The sequence below is a fragment of the Neomonachus schauinslandi genome, chromosome 15 (assembly GCF_002201575.2).
Source record: "Neomonachus schauinslandi chromosome 15, ASM220157v2, whole genome shotgun sequence".
NCBI lineage: Eukaryota > Metazoa > Chordata > Mammalia > Carnivora > Phocidae > Neomonachus > Neomonachus schauinslandi.
The window spans coordinates 34,925,398-34,934,147 of record NC_058417.1 but is presented as its reverse complement, the minus strand read 5'-3'; positions in this window follow the sequence as shown (position 1 = coordinate 34,934,147).

Below are 8,750 nucleotides of genomic sequence, written 5' to 3'. Positions count from 1 at the left end.
CCTTCTGGGAGCTGCAGAAAGCCCCTCCCTGGTTGTACCTGGACTCAAGGTTGGAGCATAGCGGGGAATTTGGGTGTCAGGGGGAGACTTGCCTTTGGGGGTTTGGGATGGAATTGCAGGGACGGTTGAGTGACCTTATTTTAGAGGATGTTCCCCACTGCCCCACCTCTTTCTTGAAAACCCAGGGCATTGCTCTCAGCCCCTGGAACCAGGAGAGAATCATCTGTACCCTGAAAGGGGGTGGAGACCCCAAGAACAACAGGCTATATTTGGGGGATGCCCCCAGAAGTCAGTGTCCCCCCTTCCCCACCTCCCAACCTCCCAACAGCACTCTGCTCTTGGTCCTACTGAAATCTGTGGGCCCAAGAGAAGGCAGTTGGGGTCGCAGTGTCCATCAACTCCTGTCCCTCCTGCCCAGCTCCCCCACCCCCATCACTCCAGAGCTGCAAACGTGGAAGCGGGGAGTCCCGCCTCCCCCAAACCATCCAAAATTCCATTGCCTCCCCCCACCCCCCGCCCCTCTCCACGCCCTCCCCCAGCTGGTTTTGTGCAACGAAGGCAAAGGAAAAAAAAGACCAAGGGAACAGAAGGGGAGGGAGCCACGTAGGCCGTGGGCAGCCAGGATGAGCGGTGCGGGTGGGGCGGCGGAGGGAGAGTGCAGGGGCTATAATTAAAGGGAAAATATAGAGTTTCCAGAGAGGCAGGGCTGCAGACAGCAATGGAGGGACGAGCCTTCATCAATTATCCCCACCATGTGGCAGCAACTTGTGGCCCAGGAGCTGCCCCCGCCTAGTGCCAGCGACTGCAGGACAGGACAGCGTTGGGCTGCTGAGATGGCAGTTACCCCCCCCCTCCACCTCCTGGGGGTCAGGGACAAGGGGGACAAGTGTCCTGTCCCTCTGCAGTGGCTGTCTGGGGCCGGGTGTCACAGGCTTGGGATGAGGGTGCTGTGACCTGCCCACCTCCCTGGCTGAGTTCTGGAAGCCAGGATTCCAGCCCCCAGTCCACTCCCTGGGTGCTCCTGGTCCAGGCATCCCAGGCCTATCTTAAAGAAGAGATGGAGCCTCGGATGACAAGGAGGAGCTGCTATAGCTCAGGCCTGGGGTCCTGAAGGATGTTCGGGGAACCCCGGGGTTGGGGGGGTGGGTTTTGCGTATGTGTGGGGTGTGACAGCCACAGCCCCAACATCCAGTTTCAGACCTCTGTCCCAGGAGTCGTGGGCAGAGGCTTTCCAAGCATTCTTTACACGTGGCATAGAGCTGAGGCCCAGGGCCTCCTCTGCCACTTTCGACTTGAAACGCTTGGCGGGCGCCCAGCCCGAAGATGTGTCTTTAATTTCTGCAGCATGACAGTGAGAGGAAGAATGTGCTTGGGGTCTCCTCCCAGCCTGGCTGGGCCTCCTTGGGCTTGAGACTTGGGGGGGGAGGGATGAGGGAGGGCGCTGAGAGAGGGGAGGAGACGCCACCTCATCTTTAGGAAACTCTGAAGCTCTGGCTTCTTGTGGAATGTTAGACTTAGTCGGGCATTTGGAGTTGGGGGGGGAACAAAAGCCAAAATCTCCCCCCTACACACCCTCAAGCAATGGTAAAGTCATCAGCACTAAGGGAAAAAAATTCCTCAAGAAGAAAAACAGAAAGAGGAAAGTGCTGAGCTCTGAGTTCTCTCCCTCTCCAAATTTCCCCAAGTGCCCTCCCTCCATGAGAGATGGGGCAGACCTGTGATCCCCAGTGCCCCCTCCCTCGGGAGCCCCCCAAACCCCCAGTCTAGACTCTGTGATGTGGGACTAGGGAGAAGTAGGGCACTTGGTGGTGGGGGGGTGGAGATCAGCCCTTTCCAGCCGCTCTGAAGTTCCCCTGCCCCCCCTCCCCAGTCTTGACCTTCCAGAATGCTCATCTCCCCCCACCCTGGCCCCAAAGGGGGCTGTGGAGAGAGGGTCCCTGGGAGAGGGTTGAGGAGAGAGAAGGAGAGGGGGTCTGAGAGTGTGGCTCTCAGGGATGAGGCATGAGGACAGCTTGGTCTCCACACATCCCTGTCATGGAGGTCTGCTCTGGTCCTGTTGAGGGTCCCTGGGGGCAGAGTCAGGGGCAGACCCCAAGTGTGTGCAGTCCTCTCTCCCTTCCTTTGCTCAGCATCACACTGGCTTGGCCCTTGGGTCCTCAGCTAAGTTCCTTAGTTTCCAGGCACAGCTCTGCTCTTTCTCAGCCTCAACCCAAGTCCCTCAGGCTTCAGAGCTGTCCCTCTGTCTCTTCATCTTTTCCAGGTTTTCAGGGAAGATGAGGAATGAAGTTCGTCCATGTGGAGTGTTAGGTAGGTGCCTGTGAGACATCCAGGCAGAAAGGCGGGGGCGACCCTTGGGTGTCTGGGTCTAGAGCTCAGAGGAAAGACAAACATGGGCCCCCAGGACGATGGTGTGGAAGGACTTGTCTCCCGAGCTTGCATGGAGAGAGGACAGATGAAGGGCCGGGACAGAGCCTGAGGACCCTTGGGGGCTGAAGGGGTGGGAAGGGGAGCAGGAGCCCCTCCGCACAGGAGACAGGACAAGAGTGAGAGCAGAAGGGCAAGGAGAAGAGGGATGGTGGGCGTCATGTAAGGGAAGGGGAGATTGTTCTAGAAGGAGGGAGAATTAGATGCTGAAGAGAGAATTAGTACAATAAGGGGCAAAATGCTCCCTGGGTTTGGCAGCACGGTGGTGATGGATTAGTGCCCTAAGGTTCGGCGGAGTGATGGGTGAGGAAGCCAGACTGGAGGGGGCTGAGGAGCAGGTGGGAGGCCGGGAAATGGGGTCAGAGTGCACAGAGCTTGGAGGAGGAGTTTAGCTGTGAGGGGAGGAGAGTGAGAAGATGCCCCATCCTCCCTCCTGTCTGTCTGTCTGTCCCCTGCCCCCCCCCCCTTTCTCTCCCCTGGGACTCCGGTCCTCTCTCCACCCTTCCCTCGCCTGAGCTCTTCCTCTGGGTCCCCTGTGCTTTTGGATCCCCCTCCTCTCAGGTACAACCTCACATCCAGGCCCAGCCAGCAGCTCATTCTTTTCTAGAGTGTGCCCTCAGGCCAGGCTTTTGAAGAGATGGCTTTATTTCTAGTCCTGGCAGGGTCCGCCCCATTCTTGGGGGTGGGCCGCGTAGTCCAAGAAGGGGAAAGTGGAGGCAGAGGAACCAGGGAAGGGGCTGGGACGACCCGGAGGAGAGAGGCTGGAGCGTGACCCATCAGTGACAGCAGGACTCCCTAGGCCCACTCCAGCCACCTCACCAGGTCCCCAGCGGGTCCCAAGTGAGAATAAGGTGCTGGATGGGCTCTTGCTTCTGCTCTGTGGTGCTCTCAAGGGAGGAGGCAACGCCCATCTTTCCTGCCTGGGCGTGAGCTCCCGGGTCAGGGATCTGGCAGGGGCTTGATTGCATCTTTAGCCCTCACCTGGTCTGGGGGCAGAGCAGGTTTCGTTGAATTGCTATTTACCTCTTTCTGGTTTGGTTCTGTTCTGTACTTGCTTTAGCCCCGTTCTCTTTCCCCACTTCCCTCCTTTTCCCTATTCTTTTATCCCCCACCACACCCCCATTTCTCCTGTTCACGTATTTTCCTTCCTTTTCTTAGATCTTTTCCTCCCCTTTCTTTCTCTCCTCTGCGTTGCTGGTCCCATTGTTCAGCCCGCCCACCCACACTCTCCTCCTCCCTCCTTCTCTTTCTCTCATATTCTCTTCCGGTATCTCTGGCTCCTCCGTCCCTTCCTGGGGCTGTCTTCCGATGCTTCGATGCTGTGATGATGCTGCATGCAAGCCTCCACCCGGGGCAAGCCGCTAGCCTAGGGGGCGGGGCCTAGGGGACCGAGGCTCTACCACAGCCAGATGTCAGGTCCAAGTGCCTAGGAGGTGGGTGCAAAGGCTCCTTTGAAGCTTGGATTTGAAAGGAAAAAAAACAAGGGGTAGGGGGAACCTCTATGAGATAGAGGCACCTGTCCAGAGCCCAGCTGATCCCTTCATCTCTCCCCCACCGCCCCCACCCCCCCCCCACCCCGCCACAGAGAAGCCTTGGCCACAGGGGTCTGGTGTCTTCCTGTTCTACCTCGGCCACAAAGTCTTCCTGGCAAACCTAGGATTCTGGAGTTTCTGGGGGTGGGGTTGAGTGGGGATGGGGGATCCCAGTCTTCTCACTTGCACCAGTCCTGGGCAGAGCACCCCTTTGGACAGAGTGTGGCTTGGACAGAGAAAGGATCCAGAATTGCTCATTCAACCATATTTATCTGTCAGGCACTTTGCTCTGGGGCCTGGCCAGTCAGTGCCTGCCCTCATGGAGCTTATGTCTGGTAGAGACAGACTTGAAATCACATAAATAAACACGTCATTGCAGCTGTAAAGGTCATGAAGGAAAGGAACATGGCGCTCTCAGTAGCAGGTACCCCAAGGAGTCTAGACCTGGGGGCCCAGTAAGGCTGTCCTGAAGAGGTTGGCAGATGAGCTAGGGACACCTTAGGTAAGGGGTAGGTGGCAGGGTGGGGGTTTGCAGTGAGTGTCATGGTACCACATATACAGAGGCTCTGGGGCAGAGGGGAACATGGCAAGTTCTAGATGCCCACGGAATCCAAGAAGGCCAGGGTGACTGGAGCACAGGAAGCAAAGGCCGGAAGGCCAACGAAGACACATCAGGGGGTTCAGTCCGGTCCGGAGAGGTCTGGGCCCCAGTAGAGGGTCTGAAGCAGGGAGGGGCGGAGTCAGGTCTGTGTTTGTAGAAGATGGCCGTTGTCACTCGGGGGTGGGGTCTCTGGTAGAAGTCAGCCGCTGCAGGGCTGAGAGACACTGGGAGCCTGGACCTGGTTGAAGGGGATGGAAACAGAGAAGAGAATAGATTCAGGAGCACTTTGGGAGGCAGATTTTATAGGCGCCGGGGTGGGTGGATGTGGGAGTGTGGCAGTGAGGAGCAGGGATGACTCCTGGTCTTCTGAGAGGCTGGATGGTGTGGTTCCCTGGAAGGGGGAAGATTAGGTGAGGGCCCCGTGTAGGGAAGAACATCCTGAGTTTGGTGCCCATTGCAAACACTCTAGTCAATTCTATTTGGTGGATGGTTCCTGCGGACCGCCTGGGGCCAGCCCTGTGCTGAGGAGAGCTCTGGGGACCACAGTTCCTGTCCTTAGGGAATGGGAAGTCTGGATGGGGAATTAAAGAAAGACAGAAATGTCTCTCACCCAGGGCAGTGCTGGCTGCGTGATTTTGTGTAAGTTTCTCCATCTCTCTGATCCTCATTTCCCCAGTCTGTGGAATGGGGTAGTAGTGAGACCACCTTGCTGGCCTGTGTCATGCTTGGTAAATGGAAGTCTCCAGGGAGATGCAAAGGTGATGAGAATGCCAATAGGAGGTAAGTCAGGTTTCAGGGAGGAGCTGCTTTGGAGCTGAGCCTTGGAGGTGAGTGACAGATTTTGAATGCAGGGTTGGAACGGGAGGGAGGGCACCGCCAAACCTGGGAAACCTCCCCCTGACTCCAACAGAGACAGAGGTGGTGGGGAGAAGGTATTGGGCAGAGGAAACATGGAAGATAAGGCTGGACAGGTAGGCAGGGACCAACTTCTAGAGGCCTGGAATTCTGGCAGAATATTTTAAAATCTATTTGGTGGCCATAGAGAGCCAGTGACTGCTTTTGAGCAGGGTATGGTTATAAGCCTTTTGCCAAGGACTTGCTCAGAAAACCTCTACCTCAGTGGCAGCAGAGCTCAAGTTAGAAGGCTGGAGCCCTTGGGGGAAAGGGGGAGATGCAAGGAAAGTGTGTGGGATCTATGGGTCTCAGACCATCAAGGAAACAGGACTTGGGAGCAGGCAAAGAGGTAGACCAGATGACCCCTCCAAAGCTGGTGTTCCATTGCTGCTAGATTTGGGAACTTTACATTTTTTTAAAGTGGGAATACAATACAACAACTGATGTTCAGGTAGAATGAAACTTTGAGCTCATTCTGCCCTGTTCTCCCCGCCCTCCCCCTCCTTGCCCAGATGAGAAAACTAAGGCTCAGAGTAGGGAATTGACCTGCTTGCAGTCACACAGCTGAGATGGAGGGGTCTGAGGTAAGATCCCTGGTGCACTTCAAGATCCTGAGTGGTGGCGGCTGCTGAAGAGCTGGAGGGGCCAGGAAAGGACCTGGGGTTGGCGTAAGGGGTCGACATGTGCAGGGATCCCACATGATACCAGTCCAGGCCTGGGGAGGACAGGGCAGGAGAGTTGTTCCCCGACTCTCCGCTGAGCTGTGTGGCCGGAGGGGGAAGGGAGCCTGGTGGGCAGGGTGGAGCTGCCACATGGAAGAGGCTTGATGGGAACCATCTGGCCTGGCTGGAGTGTGGGCTGCAAGGAGGGGAGGAGCCGGGAGACAGGCCGTGGTGGGCGGGTGGATGGCGGGTTGGGGCTGGGAGTGGCCGGCCCGGAGGCCCCTACCTTCCAGACTGCTGCAGCCCAGATGCCTTCACAGCCACAGCCTGGCCCATCCAACCCGCTGACCTCATTCCCGGCTCCCTTCCCTCGCAGGCCCCCCTCTGCCTGCCACGTAGACTAAAGGCTTTACTGCCTCTTCTGCTGGGGGGAGGAGGGACCGGACACAGGCACCCTGAGCCCAGAGCTCTGCCAGGTCAGGCAGACCTGGGAGGGAGCAGTTGTATGCCCTGTACCTCCAGACTGCTCTGGGCCTCAGTTTCCCCTCTCCAGAGAGGAGGCCCAGCAAATGGAGGGGTCACGGGAGGAGCATGGCAGTGAAGGAAGTTGGAGTGGGTAGGAACATGGGGGGGACTCCGTGGAGATCATCAATGCCATCCCCCTGCCTCCTCAGGGCGGGAAGGTGTGATGCTCAGTCCCAGGAAGGGGTAGGTGCAGAACGTTTTTCTCCTTTCAAGCCATTCTCCAGAAAGAGAGTTCCCTGAAGGCCAGGGAAGGGGGGTGTCTGGGGTAACAGCTAGCCTTCATTGTGCCTGCTGCAGCGGGAGCACCATCTGTGGCTAGGATGGAAGTGGGGAGGCCCAAGGTCGCTCTTCCCTAAGGCACCTCTCAGCGACCTTCCCTGAGCCTCTCCAGGGCTCTGCTTCTTGCCCTTCTGCCTTCCCCTCACCTCCCTGCCCCCCACCCCCCCCCCCCCCCCCCCCCCCCCCCCCCCCCCCCCCCCCGGGGGGCCTGGGTCTTCTCCGGCTGCCCCAGCTGAGCAGAGGGCTGTCCTGCCCCCTCTCGAGGCGTTCCGGGCCCGTGAGTCATCGGGAATGTCTGCTCTGGTTGCAGTTTCCCTTCCCTGGCTGCGGACCCTCTTTCCCCTCCTCCCTCAACCTAAGGACGGAGGGTGCTCCTCCCAGGCAGGGGGCTCTGGAGGAGGAGCAGGGAAGCCATATGCAAGAGCCGGTGAGGCCCTGCTCAGAGAGTCCCCCCCGCCATTCCACTTCACCTCTCACAGATAGAATGTCCTGTCCTTTCTGCCATTGCCCAGGTAGGGGAAACTGAGGAGGGACAGGGAGGAGAGGGCCAGAACTTTGGTGGGCTCAGGCTCCTCCCCGCTCCATTTTAGGCCTCAGCTTTGCCAAACTGGGAATGGGCCCAAACCTCTTTCTGAAGGGCCCTCCCCACGTTCGAGGCTGGGTCAGTAGGAAGCTGGAGAGGCCATGGCTTCTGCCAGGGGCTCCAAGGGTGACACGTCCCAGCTGGCTGGGGTGGGGAGTCCACGTCTGCAGGAAAGGGGGAGGCCCGATGTTGGACCACCCCCCCCCAGGGGCCCTGCACCCTGTGAAGCTACTGCCCGCCCCTGTCCTCTCCTGTCTTCTGGGGCAGCACTGGGGAGACTGAGGGCAAGCACAGAAGTTGGGAAGAGTTCCCAATCTTCTCCCCCCAAAATGTGTCTCCCTGGCTGCCTTCCTCCTCATCTTCCCCCTCCATCCCCACCCCCCAGCCCTGGATTAGTTGTCTGGAGACCAAGGGTCTCGTTCCTGACTTGCCCCGGGACTGGGCATTTCATTCCTGAGCCCGCTTCCCCATCTGCGGCGCAGCAGTCTGGTCAGAAACGGTCCCTGCCGGTGGTGTGGGTCTGTGAATCTGTCTCTTCCCGGTCAGACGGACGCTCAGGCACACCGCCTGACACACATACACACGGCCTCACACACATTCACTCACACGCTCTGGCAAACACACTTTCACACATCCGTCTGCGTGTGCACAGGACCCTCTGCCTACTTCGGTCTGGCCGACGCCCCATTTCTATTTCCCTCTCTCTGATGGCCCCGCCTTGCTTCTCTCATTCCTATCAGCCCCCTCCCCACCAGCACCCTTTTACATTTCCCCGCTCCTGGGTCTCCTCCTCCCGAGGTCACTGGCAGGGCAAGGGCAAAGCAGGAGCAGTGGGAAGGGAGATCTGACCCTGTCAAAGCCGATCCACGCCGCCCCCTCAGGTCGCTGGCCTCCTTGTGAGGTTCTGGGTGAGACGGGGTCTGAGAGGGGGAGGAATGGAGCGCAGAAAAGCTTGCTTTTGTCCAGCCAGCTGGGGACCTGCAGAAGCCTGTCCCCCGCCTCTCTTTCCTGAAACTCACTGGCATTCACTTTCAAAAATATCTGTCCCATCGACATCCTGGGCCTCCTGTAAATGTGATTATTTTAGCAGCTTGCGCTGGCTGCCATGCCTCAGGCTGCACCCTTCGAGGAACTTCTGCCTGAGGGAAACTGGTCGGAGCTCAGGAAGGACTGTTCCAGGGGATGAGCTATCTGTTGGCCAGGAAAGACGTGGGAACTGGGCAGCAGAGCGCACCCCTCCGACCCGGTCC